This window comes from Lolium perenne, chromosome 5 (assembly GCF_019359855.2).
Source record: "Lolium perenne isolate Kyuss_39 chromosome 5, Kyuss_2.0, whole genome shotgun sequence".
In the NCBI taxonomy this organism is placed as follows: Eukaryota; Viridiplantae; Streptophyta; class Magnoliopsida; order Poales; family Poaceae; genus Lolium; species Lolium perenne.
In genome coordinates this window covers 203,063,247-203,081,391 of record NC_067248.2, presented here as the reverse complement: position 1 = coordinate 203,081,391, position 18,145 = coordinate 203,063,247, and the positions used below count along the sequence as shown (strand labels likewise).

At 48.0% G+C, this 18,145-nt stretch overlaps 1 long non-coding RNA gene across 15 annotated transcripts; it reads right to left on the bottom strand.

Annotated features, from left to right (window-relative positions):
- Positions 1-5,703: 5,703 nt before the first annotated feature.
- On the bottom strand, positions 5,704-15,593 carry LOC127301460 (uncharacterized). 15 transcript variants are annotated; one of them, XR_011745454.1, is made up of 12 exons: positions 14,048-15,593; positions 13,937-13,964; positions 13,749-13,834; positions 13,582-13,678; positions 11,749-12,972; positions 9,391-11,624; positions 8,959-9,032; positions 7,799-8,074; positions 7,270-7,368; positions 7,106-7,160; positions 6,873-7,033; positions 5,704-6,117 (listed from the first exon to the last, which is right to left on the bottom strand). It is a non-coding gene; the product is annotated as an uncharacterized lncRNA (long non-coding RNA). The 15 variants fall into 15 exon arrangements; XR_011745458.1 differs by having other exon boundaries at positions 9,391-9,507; positions 9,590-11,624; positions 13,749-15,593; XR_011745457.1 differs by having other exon boundaries at positions 9,391-9,507; positions 9,594-11,624; positions 13,749-15,593.
- Between the last annotated feature and the right edge of the window lie 2,552 nt (positions 15,594-18,145).

Below are 18,145 nucleotides of genomic sequence, written 5' to 3'. Positions count from 1 at the left end.
TTTATTTTGCTTCTCACGAGAGTTTATTTTGGCCCATTATTCCTCCTTCACATCCCAGAAATCACGCACCATGCACGCGCCTCCCCAAATTGAGCCCCTGCCCGGCACCATCTGCCATCCCAACCGTGATTCTTCTCTCCCCATGCGCCTCAGCTCTCTTGGCCGTGCAGCACCGCACCTAACGTCCGACGCCGGGAGCGCCTCCACCTGTATCAACCTGTGCGGCGGCTCGCATTGCGTTACAGCCTAGGAGGAGTCATCTTTGGGATCCCTTACCGCCGCCAGCCGGCGCACACTGGTTGGTGGCGGCTTGCCGCCTTGCCGGGTCGAAGCAGCAGGGCTGGAAGCTCCTTCCGGTGGATACCGTCTCGATCCCTTCATCAGCTCATCGACTACACGGTTGCGGTAGGCCTCCAAACCAAGTGTTGAACGGGATTGTTGCTGTACGATTTTCATACATTTCTTGGATGTTGGATCATTGTGCTGATGCGTTCGCTTGTTTCACATTAGGTGGAAGTGATCAAATAGGAGCAGGACTATGCTCCCCCCTTACCATAACTCCATAAGCAAAGGAATCCGTGGCCGCTTCATGTCTTTCAAGGGCTAAGTCCTTTTGGATTAATGTCTGGATGACGCCGGAGGGAACGAATTGTATGTTGGTAAAATATAGGATGCATCCAGGAAATTTATCGTCTTAGAAGGAAGCAAATTTGTAACGTGTAGAAAACATGTGATATGAAAGTACAAGGCTCTTTTCGCGAAGAAATTGAAAGTACAAGGCTGTCTATTTCTCTTGACTTGTAGTATTTGAGTAGGAAACAAATATGTATTTTGTCAGAATTATGCCAAGTGAGTGTATGAAGCGCTAATATTTTTATCCGCGTAAGAATGGAGCTCCTGTAGTAGCACAAAAACAAAAGATATAGTTGCATTATACCCGTACGCTTCCTACACAGCTGAACAAAGTTTTGTTATACACTACTGATGCTTCTAATATTAGTGCGCTATGCTTCATAGGCATAAGAATGAAGTTTCGACTATGTGCTTCCAAAATTATTGGATTATTAACTTTGTATATGCTACATACAAGAAAATCCATTCAGCATGGAAGCAATATCCTACAGAACCATAGTTAGATACAACTAAAATAAATATGTTTAGACTGAAGCAAAATTCAGTGGTAATGGAAGCTCAATGTGGTTGCAACGGAAGCAGAACTAAATAACGTTGGAAAAGAAAAATTGCTTCCAACGAAAGCAGAACTAAATAACGTTGGAAAAGAAAATTTGCTTGCAATATGGAAGCAGAACCAAGTTGGAAAATAAAATAAAATTTGCTTTGCAATATGGAAGCAGAACCAAGTACCGTTGGAAAAGAAAATTTGCTTGCATCGGAAGCAAATCTGCATGCTCTGAAATCTTGCAGAGGTTATTACTTTCCTTGAAAAAATGGTTTCCTAAAAGTCCTATGAAGAGTAGATTTGGGGAGCACTTAATTAGCAGTTTTGAGTTGACACTATTATGGGAGCAATTAGTATGGAAGCATGGAATCATGCCCCATTTTCACGGACAGAGTCATGCGGGCCTGCTAAAGATCCGACGCCCATCATGGTTCTAATCGCACGGCCGAACACTAGTCCGATGGCAAGCCATATATCGTACGCCGATTCCTAGCGCTTTTTGCAATGCAACGCTAGGGATCACAGCAATATAAGAACGGACTCTGCTACCCAAACAGGTCCTCAACTCACGCCGCCGCCGACCGCCTGTAGTATTAGTATGGCCATGGCCGGCAACCATGTTTTCGGTCCAGGATTTTTTAAGCCGCCACCGGCCAATCCCGGAGGACCCGGTGGACCAGCCCTACCTGGTGGGATCGGCGGCCGCGGAGGCCGCGGCGGCGCTGCCGGCCCCTACGGCGGACGCGTTGGGAAAGGAGGCGCCGGCGGATGGGGGCCCTGCCGTGGCGGCGACGGCGGCGCTGGGGGCGACGGCGGCGCTGGGGCGACGGCGGCGCTGGGGGCGACGGCGGCGCTGGGAAAGGAGGTAGGAGCGGCGGCATCGGTGGTCGCGGTGGCCGCGGCGGCGCCGCCGGTCCCTATGGACGCGCTGGGAAAGGAGGCGCCGGTGGATGGGGGCCTGCCGTGGCGGCGATGGCGGCGCTGGGGGAGACGGCGGTGGGAAAGGCGGAAAAGGAGGTAGGAGTGGCGGCATCGGTGGTCGCGGTGGCCGCGGCGGCGCCGCCGGTCCCTATGGACGCGCTGGGAAAGGAGGCACCGGTGGCTACGGGTCCCGCCATGGCGGCGCTGGCGGCGCTGGGGGCAACGGCGGTGGAGAAGGCGGGAAAGGAGGTAACAGCTGCGGTATCGGTGGCACAGGAGGCGCTGGTGGGAGAGGCGGCATCGGCGCGGCCGGCGGGAAGGGCGGTGAAGGCGGAGACGGCTTCGTCGGCGGATATGGTGGCCGTGGCGGGGATGGCGGCGGCTTCGGCGCGCCTGGCGGTGCTGGCGGATCAGGTGGCGCCGGAGCCGGTGGACTCGGCGGGCAGGGCGAAGGCGGTGGTCTGGGAGGGCAGGGTGGGGCGGGCGGAGCCGGCGGACCGAGTGATCCCATTCATCTGGACTAGGGCTTACACATGCCCTAGTTTTTCTCTCCATGGCGTGCGTGCAAGGTGAGGTAATGGGAAGAAGTAGTCAATTTGGACGTAGTTTTTCTTACCTTGTCAACGCACGTTCTAGTACGGTTTTGTGAACTTGATTGCTCAATACGTATGTGGCGGTACGTATATGTGTACACAGATGGTTCAGTTTTCTTATTGACATGCATAGATGGTTCAGTTTGCCCCGTTCAAAACAACATCATCTATTTCCTCCTGTGCATGACGGGGAAGGCTGCTCCTGTTCAGTTAGTATAGGCGGAGGTGAGTCAATTCATTAGCTACAAGTTTGAATATAGCCCGATTTGTTTGACTGGATTATACGCAAAATTCAGCTCAATGTGGGCGACACTCTTTGTAGTTCGAGGTCTGAACATCTAAGAGCATTTCCAGCCGCGTCCCCAAAGCGTTCCCCAAAGCAATTTAGGACGCGCCGGGCCAAAAAATCGTTCCAGCCGCGTCCCCCAAAGCCCATTTTTGTCCGGCGCGCCCCGATACGGTGTCCGGCGCCCCGAGCCCGTCCCCGTTCCACAGGGGGACGCTCCGGGGACGCCGGACACAACGATAAGCGAGGCGGGGAGTGGCGGGGCCGACTCGTCAGCGGCACAATAAATTTTAATCTAACCGTCGCCTACCCCGCGACGGAAGTTATTGGCGCGCAGCGACGGTGTAGTTCCGGCAGCGACGGTGCAGTTCCCGCAGAGGCGCAGTGATGGGTCCCGTCGCGCCTAGCTCTGCGTGCCGGCGTTAATGAGCGCCACCGCTCCTCCGCCTCCCTCCGGCCTATAAAAGGGGCGCCTCTCATCGTCCCTCTCACACACAAATCATAGCGCCTCTCTCCCAAACCGTAGCCGCCACCATCTCAACAAGACTCAACGCTATGTCTGGTAGAGGCGGAGGCCGACCTTGCGGCCGCGGCCGCGGCCGTGGTCGTGGTCGTGGCCGCGGCATAGCTGAACGCTCGCCGCCGTCGTCTTCATCGTCGGAGATGGACGTGGAGCCGGACGTGCTGTTCGAGTTCGTCCTCGTCCTCAAGGGCGACCCGCGCGGCATCCAGAGGCTGCCGGACTCCTTCGCCGAGTACGTCGGCGCCGTACGCCCGCGCGATGCATCTGCGGGAGGCTTCGTGCGGCTACAACCGGTGGATCGTCGACGCGATCTACGACGCGCGCGGCAAGATGTACCTCAACATCGGCTGGGAGAAGTTCGCGCGCCACCACAGCCTCGAAGCCGGCTTCATCCTCCTGTTCTCCTACTTCGGCAACAGGGACATGAGCGTCAAGGTCTTCGACGAGAGGCGCTGCCGCCGGGACTACCACGGCGACAGCACCGACGAGGAGGACGACTGAGTGTTGTTTCGCAGCGAATACGTGCACGGAGGTTTCTGCCTGTTCGCCTCATCGGTAGAACCAACAAGAGCACCATCCTCCCGCTGGATTTTCCAGTTTGGGTGACTGGGTGTGCCCTCGAGTGTTCTTTCTTAGCAGCGAACACAGGAAACCTTCGATGCACGGCCTAGTTAGGTTTAGTTTATTTGCAATATTTTATATTTGTGTCCACCATGGTTCCAACTATGTATTAGTTTGTGGAAACCACGTACCCAATTATGTATTAGTTTGTGGAAATTGAAATAAAAATGCCAAAAAAATATTTTAAATGTTTGGGGAAGCCGTTTGGAGGATGCGGCTGGGGAGCGACGTCCCCAAACGCGGCACGAATAAACACGTCCTCCAAACGCTTAATCCGGCGCGGTTTAGAGGACGCTTTGGAGGACGCGGCTGGAGATGCTATAAGGGCCTTAAAAGCCCAACCGAACGGGGTCTTGCACATCTGGAAAAAAACGGGGACAGCGAGTTTCTGACAATATCGTGGACTGATCTTGGCTCTCGTGTTAAAGAGGATGTGTCGGCAGTGAAAATACCACTAGCAATGAGAGGCGCGGCGGCACGCCGCGCAATATGGTAGCTCGTTGATGGTACTTTTTGGCGCATTTATGTGTTTTAGTTGTTTTTTTTTTGTTTTTGTAGGGTGTTCCAGTTTTTTTTAATGTTCAGTTGTTGTGCCGTCTTATTTTTTTATGGCAGCTATATATAGATTGTTATTGGGTTGTGGATGGTGGTGGTGAGTGTCTTGGTAACGTTTGGTTCATAGAAAAATAAAATAATTAATTGACAACCCCCGCAAACCAATCACTCCGAAATTATGAGTCTAGAATTCACAGTTCTAGACCGTGAATGTATTCAGAGTGATGCAGTCTTATTTATCTTCTTCTTTATTTCAGAGGCCCGGGGTTCAACCTTCTTTTAGAAAAAAAAAATGTAATTTTCCTATTTCCCCCCATGCGATAGATGATAGTTCTTAATTAGTTAATTTATTGATGTATATGTCTAAAAATAACAAGTCAACGTACCCAATATGAGTTCCCTGCTCCACCACTGCATTGGCGGCGACAACCATGTGAGGAAAACACATCGACGGCTATGGAGAAGCCCGACAATGGAGGCAGATGACAACCTAACAACCTGGTTGCGACAACCTGGCGACAGTAGTGGCAACGACTCGAACGGTTGGTGCAGGTGCTTCAGTGCTTGGCAGACTTTTTCCCAAATTGCGCTTTCAGGATCTTTCAAAGTGTTCCCAGGTGGTAGCATTGAGAAAATTCAATATGTATTGAATAAATTTCAGTAAAATAGTACAATGCACACTCTTCTCAATGATATTCCCGTGAGAAGTCTAACTTGCACTTGCACATTGTGCATCATCAAGCGGGGATTCAGATGTGACAGTAAATATGGTTTCAAGAATTTTTGTTCTCTCCTAAGAATGGGTCCATCGATTTTGCTATGTATTATTATGGCAACAAATGATCAGACTGAGCATGTGTAAACTAAGTATGGAACGATCCTTTATCGAAAAAAAGTATGGAACGATCAGCCTGAGCATATGTAAAGTATGGAATGGAAATGTAAGCAGGCAAAGCATTGCTGATAATACATATAATTCGATTTGCAAGACACGCATTGTGTGTTTACATGGTAGATCAGCACAGCGATACAACCTTACTGTGATTTATTACATAGATAGAAAACGCGCAATAACATGGATTACTACGGTAGTGCTGAGGTATTTGTAGCATGAAATTTGGATTCATTACTAATATCATTCAAAATAAATATCAAGGAAAAATAAGAATAACATATAGATTTTAACCGATGGTGTGATTTCACATAAGAGTAACGTTACTACACATTAAAGCAAACTATGGAACTTCTCATTCAAAAAGACATGGATCGGCCATCTCTTAGAAGTGATAGGAAGGAAAATAAAATGTTCTCGCATGAAGTTACATCATCTTGATCCATTTCCGAGAAAGTATTCAATAATTAGCCATTTAAGCAATGATTGCGACAAAGCCTTTCAACCAGGGTGTCCTTAAATTGCTACATCGCCTGTTGGATTCACCTACAAAATATAATTATGTGTAACAACATTAGTTAGAAAACTAAACCTAATAATTCTTGATTAGTATATTACATTTTAGAATGAGATAGTTGGACATGCAACTTGAACCTCAAACACCAGCAAAAGAAAAGATGCTATTATCTGTATGTGTAGAAGCACATTAGAGTCATTGTGAATAACAAAAGCACACTTCGATGTCACACTTGTACCATCTAAAAAGCAACATATATAGTAGACATGCAAGTAAAAATGCGTCAATGAAGAAAACTTCAGATGTTAAGCAACATAGCTAAAAATATATCTACACCAAAATGTATGCACCGCCGAGAAAAACAATATTTATGTAGCTCGACATATTTGAGTTTTTTGTTTCCAATCACCAACTGACGGTTCGAACAGGGATACTTTTTCTGTTATATATAGAGAGAGAGGCCTCCACTCACCGATAAACCTTTTTAAATTGCTTAGCCAATACCCGTAACTTTTTGATTAACTATACCTGATGTAGCTAGCAATTAACATCCATAGATGCAATACAACAAATCTGTTGAGTATCTTTAACAAATTGATTTCTTTTGAAAGGTTAATTCTTAATTTAATAGTAAGGAAATCTATTCACTAATTGAACGCCTTAAGTTGATTATCTCGGACAAAAAAAAGGAAGACATCTTGATACATAAACAGGTTGCCTTAATTCCTCCAGCAATCAAATGAATTTGACTCTGTATACTTGGTTGAATTGTTGCAGTACATACCTTTAACAGGAAGCTGTGTGCATTTCGAAGTTTGCCATTTTGAAAGATACTTTATGTGCATGCTATCACTGTAGGACCCTGAAAAACCGAAACCACCACTCGTGCATCTTTCAGTAATACATCAAATGGTTTATGTGCCAGTGAAGTTGCGGGAATTATATCTGAAAGAAAAAAACATGAAGGACTGTATCACAAAAGGAACTAATAGATGAAGAATCAGAAAAAATGGCTACCTCAAGTCTAAATTTGGAGGAACTGCTTGTGAGTCATGCTAGTCATGATTCAGATCTGCAGATGCACGCGTTAACTCAATCAAGCAAGTATTCAGTTTAGGATGCATGTATTCACTCAAGCCAATAGGAAGTCCCGAGTTTTTGTTAGATGCGAAGAGATGTACCAGATTTGGCTACATGGTGTCATAGCAGTCCACACATTTAACCATCTATACACATGCTCTTGACTCCTGAGAGCTTTGGCAGAATAATCAAGAGCTCATCTGCAGGATATTGTAGTGGTAAAGCACTCATAGTATTTTTAGTTATATAGAATACTCTAAATCATGAAGAAGTTAGTTAATATTTACAGTAATACATCCCTGTTCTGTTGCAGTAAGGACATGTAATCAGGTTATTTAACATACTACCTCCGGTTCGGTTTAACAGGCATGCACGCAATTCAAGACAAACTTTGACCATTGATTTGGTCAACAAAATATAACTTTTATGTCTACAAAATATATATCGTTAGATTCGTATGCAAAAAAAGCTTTCCAATGATATAATTTTTGTGTCATATATTTCATATTTTATTGACTAAAATAATGGTCAAAGCAATTTCTTAAACTACGTGCGTGCCTGTTAATCTGAGACGAAGGGAGTAGCAATCTTTATATGATGTATAGTCGATTGATAATGAGCAGTAAATACCCATCGTTTTCTCACATTGCTATTTCTGTAGCTCTTCCTAGGAATTATTTCTTAGCATATATTTCTGCAGTATTGGTATGAAGAATTAGACTCAGAACAACTTGTGCCTTCATATAATATACTGACCAATCTGTTTGAGCAGATCCCAAGCTGCGTTTAGTAAGAAAAAAACTAATAACAATGATTTTGTTCATGTGACTAAGGCCGGACTGAGATGTAGATGAAAAATCTTCAAATGAAGTTTACCATTGAATTGTGAACGTGAATAAGACAAACCTGCAAGAGAAATATCTATAAGCCTCAAAACTTCAGTGGAAAGATGATAACGATTTAATGTTTAGAAAAATAGGTCAATGAGTTCTTAATGTGAAAATTTTATCAATCAATTTGGAATAAACCCTCCAGAAAGTAATTCTCTCGTGTTCAATGGGTACAAAGAGAAAATATATATGTTGGAAAATTGCACATTCCCATGTATTACAAAGATCTGATCACAATTGAGAAAGATAAAATAACCTTATTGTTGACAAAGGAAGCTAAAATAACCAAATCGGAGAGAATTTTGGTGTATGGCCATTAAGGAATAAGCTAACATTCAGGACAATGGATCGACTTCCGGCCATCACACGGATGGATTAGGAGAGTTCAAAAATGGCACTTAGTGCAGATATTTGTTTAAAAGGGACTCATATATGATTATAAACTCAAGCGAGTAGAATTAGCCAATATTCTTACAATCATTAATGATAAACTCCGTATGCGGGCTGGCAGGTCTTTACTCTAACACATATCAGAGATGGAGATGCATTGAATTAGTAATCAAAATAAGAACATCCCGGTAAAATATACATGCATACGGAATCAATCCATCTATGTCTCAAAAAGATGTTTTTTTTTTCTTCTAAAGATGGATAGCCCTCTATATTTTTGTCGCCTCTGAACATTTGTATAAGAACCACTGCACATAAAATGTATGTAGAGTCCATTGGCTGAACTCCAGCAGTTCACATGAACCAAAACTATATCTACGGAGAATACTATGAGAATGCTAAAACTACACCGTCTATTCATCTTAACTTCTGAATTCGAGGCACAGCTTACTCAATCACCTTCCTAATTAAATGCAGAGCCAACCATTTATCTAGCAAGGAAAAAGATACCTTAACCTTCCTCTTGAAATTGTGATTGCAATTTTGTAACTGCCTCCAATTGGATCTTCCCTGTCTATTGTTCTCTGAAAAATTGCAAATTAATATGCACATATTCAGACTAATTGCAAGATCAACTCTCCATCCATGATACTAAATTTGAAATGAACTTATTAGAATCCTAAAAAATGTCGTATATACATTATTAGTAAATAAAGGGAGATATCTTCCTATTACTAATTCTTTCTTGCTTTTTCTATTGCCATTTTCACAATAACTACAGCAGTACACATACCCAAAGCCATCACCCCTGAAACAGTTAAGATATTGCTAAGATTACAAAAAGAAAAACTGGTTTGCATGATTGAATGGCTCAAATGTAGCAATCATGTTGCACAATCTGTTGTATCTCGTTAAGATGAAACATGCCATTTAGCAAAGTACCTTCTATGAATAGCCTCCTACTATATCTTTTTGGCTGTCCTCATTGCTCAATCTTCTCTGGACAGTTCCGAGACCCTGCTTGTGGGACTCCAAGCCCCCGCTGAACTGCATCCACTTCTGACAAATTCTAACTGAGTTAGAGTTTAGGGGGCCACAACGTACATTGCAGCACGACGCGCATGGCTCCCGTGGTCGTCACCTACATGCCCTGCTCGCCACGACTTAAGCCGCAAAACCATTGCTCCTTTCTCCCTCCAAGTCAACCGCCTTCGGCAGCCCCTCAAGCCCGGCGGTATGTCTGCCCAACATACACCACTCCTGCAGACGGCACTCTTGCCGACTTGACCCCGAGGTACATCGCTCGGACCAAGTAACATCAACAAATTAGTATAGGAAAAAGAAACAAACATCAAGCAGGCGGAGAAATAACAGAGGAGGACTGAGTAACTTGTTGGAATGATCGCTCCGACTCTGGTCCGGGTGATCTTCGGGACATACCTTGAGTCGGATTTCCAGCAGAGTGCGGTGATATGCTCATGGAGGGCCTCGACGACAGTCCGAGGAATATCTACCCTTGCCGAGCTCATTCCTGTCGAGGACAGCCTTGATGGCGCCGCACCGGAGGATGGTGGAAGAGGACCTTCCAGGAGGCGGCCTTCCGCTTCGGCCTCCGCCTCCTCCTCTTCCCCACAGTGGATCCCATCTCAACCCTCCGGATATCCGCCACCGCCGCTCGACCTGCTGTTACAGCGTGCCCCAATCTTGAAGAATCCGATCTCCCGAGTTTCGCCCCGACGTTGACTGTGCCCCGCCACCGGGCCGTGGCGGCGGCAGCCCTACCCGGAGCGGCAGCAGCAGCCCTCCGGGTGCGCCGCCGTCTGGGGCTTGACGGTTCATGTGGTGGAGGAGGCGCAGGACAACGAAGTGAGGTGGAGGGGGGGAGGGGGCACAGTAGGCTCGCCGGAGAAGTTCGTCGGTGGGGACTTGGGAGGCTGCGCCTGACACCATGGAAGAAAATAGGAGAAGAAAGAGGCCAGGCTGGTTTCGGTCAAGTTCGGGAGAAGGACACGCGGAAAGGTTAACCAGTCAAAGCGGTGTGTGTGTGGACAGTACCGACAAGTTGTGCAAATCGTGCCTACCACTGTCCCAACCAAATTATGGCTATGGCCACACATTGAGGAAACACCAAGCCATCCCGCTGAAGCACCACACAAATCAAACTTTCCCCCAAAACGCTACAGAGTACCAAATGCTACACAGTAGAAAACCAGCAGCTAACAAACTATCTGAAACAACACGTGTCACCATGAGGTTAACTACCAAAGAGTCTCAAAATTCTGAGAAAAAAGAAGTTTGTTGCCAAATAAGTATAGTACTAGCAACAGCCGGCGCGGCGGCACGCCGCGCTAGGTTGTGGTAACCGGTTAGTTTATCTTTTATTTTACTTTGAATAGGGTTAATATTGTATACTAAATAATATTTCATTTTTTTTCTTCTCCTTTGTATGAAATTTATAGAAGAATTATTACTGGGTTAGCACAACATAGCCACCAAGTGAGGTGGTAATCCTGTAAGATATATCCACATGTTGAACCAGTACCGATCGAACAATTCATTACCCCTAATAACCTTATAGAACAACAAAACAGTCATGAACAAATGCCTCAACTGAAAGAAGAGGCCCATATAATTGCCTCTTGGAACAGACTAAACCATTCATTATCAAACCCGGAGCCTCATTATCAGCACCAACCAAACCCCGAACCTGACATGCTTCTTTAAAAGTACCATACAGAACACGATGTACAGCCGGAGATCTTCGAAACAGGTAGCACCAGCCACTACCAAAAGGCAGCATCCGAAGGAAAAAAAAAAACAATTCACCAGTACCAGGGCGAACATGTTATATTCTTCCAATCCTATTAGGAAGTTTCCTCATTTTCTTTCTCTTACTATAGAAAACCTCGTTAGAAGAATCCCAAACCCAGTGAGTAGGAAAGTCTAGGTAAGTCAAGGACCTAGCGTCTGTATGATCTCGATTGGCCACAAACCATTCTGCTAACATAGTCCTTAAAATGACGAATTATCGACCAAACAAGCAAGGCGATCATCCTCATGAAAAATAATTCTATTCATACCAGGCAGGTGGACAATAAGCCGTTCAACAGAAGGCTGACGCCCGTGCATATCGTAGGCAAACATGCGCCAACACGCCTCATTATGCCGAAAGGTACCTGTAAAGAAACAAAACACCAGTGCATATGAGTAAAACATCAGTTAACCCAGCCAACAGGAAAGCATGAAAAAATTCAAAGAAAGAAAAAAAAAACATACGGGAAAAAAAGAACCTGCACTTACTGTATTCCTCTATCTCATTTCTGCCAAGAGGCAATCCAGAAGCATCAACCAACCAGAATTAGAGGCAGCTTGAAAATGTATACGTGACATTTCATGACCTTTGGAAACATACTTGAACAAATTTTGTTTTGTTACACCACTCCACATTAATATGGGCCTGAAACCTTTTCAACAAACCCAAATTATGCGGGACAACCCACTTATTTGTGAGTTTAACAATAACCCTGCTCCTAAGAATGAAATGGCCATCATCACGCCGACGTTATACTGGAAACCCTTTATCATCAATTAAAGCTTCATCATTATAGGCCTTAGGAAACTGTTTGGAACAGACCACCTCTTTCATACAAGGACAGTTTTGATTCAAATCACCACAAGGACCATGCATCATGATTTCATCCACAAGAGCATAGCCTAATGGATCATTCTTAGGATCAGGAAGTTCTGCTGAAATGAAGCTATGAATCAACTCTGAATAAGGATCCCTAGTATTTCTCTTCAACGAAATAAGAGCATGTATATGTGGATCCCTAGTATTTCTCTTCAATGAAATAAGAGCATGTATATGCGGCAAACCCCTCTTCTGAAATTCGACAACATAAAGATCTGCAACAAATAATGCCAGAATAAACAGAGTACTAAGAGAGAAAAGAGGAAAGAAAGAGACAACAGACCAAAAAGCCCAATAAACCAGCAAAGCTCATACGGCAGATATTAGAAAATCAGATCCAAGAAACCTAGCACAAGGGGGGAAAATGCATGCACGCTTCGACAGGACCAAATAAAGCAGCCCTCTTTACATCAGTAAGAAATTCATCATATTTCATATGGAAAACCCTTGTAACAATATCAGGGTGATCTGACATGGACTGGACTGGCTCCAAAGCCAAAGCATCACTAATCTTTTGCCACTTGGGATTACATGTAAAAGTACCAAAAAGATCAGAAGCACCATGTACACGACAAATCCCCATACTGTCATGGTAATCCTGAACCACAAAAATATCAGGAGCACCATGTACACGACAAAATTACCGGCTAGCTGCGAGCTAAAGCATGAAAGATGAATCAATGTTGATGTCTTGTTTAGTGGGTAGACAGGGGATTTGCCCATTGACCTGCTGGCTTGTGATCACCGTGGCAACATCCAATTCTCTGTTGGACGTCTTGTTTGATGTTGAAGAAGCTGAAGCCCAAGCTTGCTGCCGTCAAACTTGCTACTTCCTGGTACATGAACCAATTATCATTAACGTGACTGATCTGCAATCATCTAGGCGGTGAACTCGGCAAGTGCAAAACTGGCCAGACACTGCACTATCTACAACTCTACTACCGAGGAAAGGAAAGCATTGCAGTTTTGTAGTTTCTAGAGTGAAGAGATATTATCATCGTCTTGCTCATGCGCTGGCTAGTTTAGTTAACAACACATAGTACTGTGCCCTGTGGATGCATCATGTACCGGATGCAATAGTTCATCTCGCTCTTTCAGACTGTGACTATTGCTCATCTGAATTAATACAACCTCTTTTCCACTTGAAAAAATTATAACATGATTTCTTTTACAGAAGAAAGGCTTTGTGAACAAAGAAACAATAATGAAAACAATGAGATGATTTCAAGGCAAAATACTCTAGTCAGGTGTATAAAGACTTAAATATTATAAGTTAAGATACACTAATCGCTACCGATGTTTCCAAATAGCTTATATGTTGACCAACTCCCAAGAATATTACAAAGATCACTTTAACATAGTTTCCGGGAAACAAACTGTTTGCCCTATCAGAAAATTCATTAGCCAGCTGGTATATGGAGGGCAAAATCAAGAGGCTTGACCTTTCCTAGGCAGCAGGATGCATCACCTTTGTAGAATCCATTTTTTCAGTGCCCCTTCCATCTTGCATGTCCCAAACAAAAGAGATGATAACCTTATCTAAAATGCAAGGAGAACTAATTAATCAAATTGTGCGGATACAATCGATCACGCTATACTCACTGCTCACCTTTTCTTGTGGTGACATATCTTGCATACACTTCTTTGGTAATCTAGATTTCAGCTGACACCAAGTGCGAACTCAAGCAACACATACTGTCAGTTTCAGATAGACACCATGTATAAGTGTGAACTCAAGCAGCACATAATGTCAGTTTTAGATAAATGTACAGATACTGCGCCTGCCCTACTGTCTACCTTTTGTCATCATGAAGAATCAACATGCCTAAAGATCGCAAACAAAGTCTTAATTATCTACTAAATTGCGACGGTGCAATGCAGATAAAGTACTTGAAACAGAGGGCATACCTATCCTTGTTGGTACCAAGCCAAACATAAGCCATGTGTAGTCTGCGATCAGTTCACCCCATCAATAATGGAATGGTGGAGATCTCTCAGGCAAAAGTCAGTGTATTATATTTTACATTTAGAGTTTCAATACCGTAGAATATAACAGGAAACCAATCTGATACAATTCAACAACAATAACTACATTATCTTTAAAATAGTTAAAATAACCTGTTTAGATGGAGAACTTGCATGGATTCAGTTATGCATAAGATGAACAAAGATAATTTTTTTGGTTAGAGACGATATAAGTGAGTAGAGGCAGTCCCACAGTCAATGAAGCGCAACTCTTTTAAAGAAAAAGGCCAGAGCAAACTGGCGTACGCCCCTTGCCCACACTGGAGCTCTTTGACCGATTTGGGCAGCCAGAGAAGCCGAAGGAGAACCAGATGGAGCATGACCATATGCAACCAAAACTGAAAAAAAGACTGAATACAGCAGTCAGCAGGAGGGAAAAAGGTACAAGAAGCAGTAGCGGTTGTGAAGGAACATGCCGCCGCTGAGGACGCATTGCAAGATCCATCATCACCACAAGATCGATCCACAGCAGAACACACGCCCTGATAATGATGGATGGCATCGCATAGCAGCAGCACCACGGCGGGCCTGTCCACCAGGAGCACCTCCACCACCACGAAGCCCGCCGCCGCCATGGCTCCTCCACCAGCACTCCAGCAGCATCTCTACCGCCACGGGCTCTCCATCACCAGCATCTCCACCACCAGAAGGGCGACCACGGCCATGGAGAGACCCACGCGGGGATCCCCACACCATCATAACCGAGAAGAGGCCGCACGGAGAGACAGAGAAGAGGCACAAACCAAGAAAAAAAGCTCGAACGCGCAGTGGAGGGAGGCTGCAGAGTCTCCGATTTGAGAGATCTAGCCTCACCACCCTCCCGAGATCACAGGAGATACCCGTCCAGGCGTAGCCCGACCCGCCGCCGTTAGCCCCCTACCAGAGTTAACCGGCGACTTCATGGTACAGACCGTTGGCGAAGGGCCGGAGGGACGCCAGGTCGTCGGCGTCTGGTTCAGGGCGTGGCCCATATCCCGCGAACGGCGGCGGCCCGCCATCTTCCGCGAGCAGTAGCGGCGGAACTGCCGGGGCGACGCTCAGAAACATGGCGGGAGCAGGCCGTGGATGGCCATCCTCGCCGGGGTGCCGGCCGCTCATGGCCCAGGTCGCGCCGAGCTGCCAAGTAGAGGTTCGGCCTCACCCCAACCTCCACAGCACCGCCGGAGCCTTGTTGTCCTCGATGTGTTGCCGGTAGTTGAGCCTCTGTAGCTTGGCAGGAGGTCCGGAAGAAAGCAAGGGAAGCGGCGCCCGAGAGGGAATCAAGCGGGTATCGGCTGCCGAGGGCTGCGACGGCGAGCGGCATCGACCGGCCATACATGCACGCTTGTGTCTACCTCAAGGAAGAAAGAGCAGATGAATTTCTCTGAAACGATGGTCAAAGCGGTGGTACAATAATCGAGGACATGGACCCAACGTCTTAACTCTAGAGCCACACGGGAGAAACCCCAACCCTAAAAAAACAGCGCCCCTCGATCTCGCCCGTCTGGCCGCTGCCGCCGCCGGCACCGGCGGTGGCGGCCGCGCCCGGCCGTCGAAGACGGCGGGTGGGGGTGGGCGCGCTCCGACGGGTTCCTTCGCGCGGAGGGAGACGTCATCCGGCGGCGCGGTGGGTGATGTGCGGCGGCGGCGGGGGCGTTTCGAGCTCCGTCGTCGCGGCCCAGGCTGCGGCGTCATGCTGAGGGCTGGCGCCATGGCCGGCGGTCTTGGGCAGGGGCCTGGGCTGCGCGTGTCCGCCCGGGACGGCGGAAGGCGCCTCCTTTCCCCGCTCCGGCGAGGCTTGGGTGTGTGTACTCCGTTTCCGCAGTGGCCGAGACTCCGGCCGTCCCGCCGCCTCGGCCTCTGGTGGGTGTCGCGGTCCGGCGATGTCTCGGCCGTGGCCATGGGATGGCGGCGGCGGGCCCAGATCCGGCCGGCGGGCCTAGGTGCAGGCCGCCGTGGTGATCTTGGCGGGGGCCGGGTCATCCGGTCTCTCTCGGGTTTGCTCCGGCTCGTGAGTGCTTGGGATCTTTGGCTGGTGGGGTGGTGAGGCAATGGTACGGCGACGGCTCGCCGCCGCGGTATTTTGATCCTCTCGGCCAGTCGACAACCGCCGGGACGGTGTGTCTCGAGTCGCTTGTCCGGTTTGGTCTCGTGGAGTTGGGCCTTGGGACGCCGCGTGCGCGATCGTGTGTCCGCGAAAGCACCGCAAGGCTTCGGCCAATCTTTGGCGACGACGACGTTTCCGGACGCCGTTTACCTCCTTGGAGGCGTGGCCATGACACACTCACCCGCCGCCGGTTGCCGTCCCCGGGTTTTATCACCGCACATCGACCGGCGATTTCGCCGAGGTCCTCCGCGGAATCCCTCTCGTCGATGCCCTGCGTCAGGCTATGATCTGCTTCTTCTAAACGGTGTGCCTTCGGATAGCGCGGCCTCTCTCGAGCCTAGGGTGGTTGTCGGAGTTTGTGCCGTGGCACGTGGGACACCGGTACTCCTCATTAGCTGGTGGTTGTCCTGATGGCCGGCGCAAAGACTTAGGTCTTCCTTGGTGTGGGTGTTGAAGCAGCCGCGAAAGCGTTGCACGTCCCTGTGCCGACAACGGCGACGCTCGAGAGCGCCGCTCCCCTTCCTGGAGGCGTTGTCGTAGAGCTTCCCCCCTTTGATCTCTGGTGGCTCGTCTGCTCTCTAGCGCAGTCTGCTAGTCCCATGGTGGCAGTGGTCTTCTGCTAGCTGCCGTGTGTACCTCTTCAGTCGGGAGCAGTTCCGCGGAGTTGCGTCTCGGCGCTTGAAGTTTCGGCCTGAGACGCCGGTGTTTAGCTAAAGTCTTGGGCGCCTGTGTAGTTTGTGGAGTTCCGAGCCTGGCTCTGCTCCGCCTAGTCTTTTGTTGGGTAGGCTTTAGCTTTCACCACCAATGCTTGTATTTCGAACTGGTATCCCCAGTTTTCTTTTTCCTTTGTTGTGTTGTTGTCCTCGTTGTAACCTTGTGTGGCTTTATATATAAAGCTGGGCCGATGGGCCTTCTATTTAAAAAAAACTCTAGAGCCACACAAAATAGAGGAAGCCACACGAATAAAACCACGGCAGCCTACCGATTCCCACTCTTTGGGAAAAATATTACCGAACACCTAAAGTGTACACGTACAAATAGCGAGGAAATGCAAATCACCAAAGAGATGCGTGTCACCAGGACGTTAATTCACAGCACTTCCAAAAATTATGAGAAAAATCAAGTCTGTTCACGTTTAATATAGTAGTTATATATGCTAGGCCATAGCTGTTGGCCGGTTTGCTTTTTTTTGTTTTCTCTTTCTTTCAGTTCTGCTGCTCTCTTAGGGCATCTCTATCGGGTCGCGTATTTCGAACGTCCGAAATGTCCGTTTGCGTCGGTCCGTGGACGCGATGTGGTCCAGGGCGACCGTTTGCGTCTGGGGTACCTCCAGCGATGCGGACACATTTTTTAACCGGGGACAGCGTCAAGCTCGCCAATGTCGTTTTACGTCCCGTCGAGGACTGCCGCCAGCGATTAACTGTTCCCGCGCGACGACGATCGTTCCCGCGCGTGCCCAATACATTGGCAAGTTCCGCCGGTGTTTCGCGCGCGGGAAACGCCCTGCGCGCCAACACCGTTTCCCGCCCCGCCGTGGTTATATATGGTGGACACCGGCGGGGGCGACGGGCACACCTCAAGCTAACCATCCATCCATGGCTGACCACATTAGTTGGGAGCACGTTGTTCACATGTGCCGCCAGCTCCACCCGGAGGAGGAGGAGGAGGAGGTAGCCGCCGCCGGTGTTGAGGCCCAGCAGCTGGACCTGGAGGCGGCGGAGGCGGAGGTTGCGGAGGCGGCAGAGCGCGCGGAAGGGCGCCTCGCGGCGACCAGGGCGGAGATCGCCAACGCCAGGGCCGAGCTCGCGGAGGCGCGGGCGGCCGTCGCGGCCCCTCCGGCGGACGCCGTCATCCACGACACCGCGGACGACGACCCCCCCCCCGTGCCCGGGCGC